Genomic DNA, 225 nt, shown 5'->3' on the forward strand with positions numbered 1-225 from the left:
GCGTTGGGAGGCCAGGTCCCCGCAGTATAAACCTCCCTGCATGGCCCAGGGTGCCCCTGGCACCCTATATCCCTACATGTGGCTGTGCACCCCCTCTTGCACCCCATATCCTTACCCTGCACACCTATATCCTTATATACACCCATATACCCCCTCCTGCACCCCTATATCCTTATATACGGCTGTGCCCCCCTCCCACACCCCTATACACACCCCTGCACCCCC

The sequence above is a fragment of the Antrostomus carolinensis genome, unplaced genomic scaffold (genome assembly GCF_000700745.2).
Source record: "Antrostomus carolinensis isolate BGI_N321 unplaced genomic scaffold, ASM70074v2 scaffold38169, whole genome shotgun sequence".
Classification (NCBI taxonomy): domain Eukaryota; kingdom Metazoa; phylum Chordata; class Aves; order Caprimulgiformes; family Caprimulgidae; genus Antrostomus; species Antrostomus carolinensis.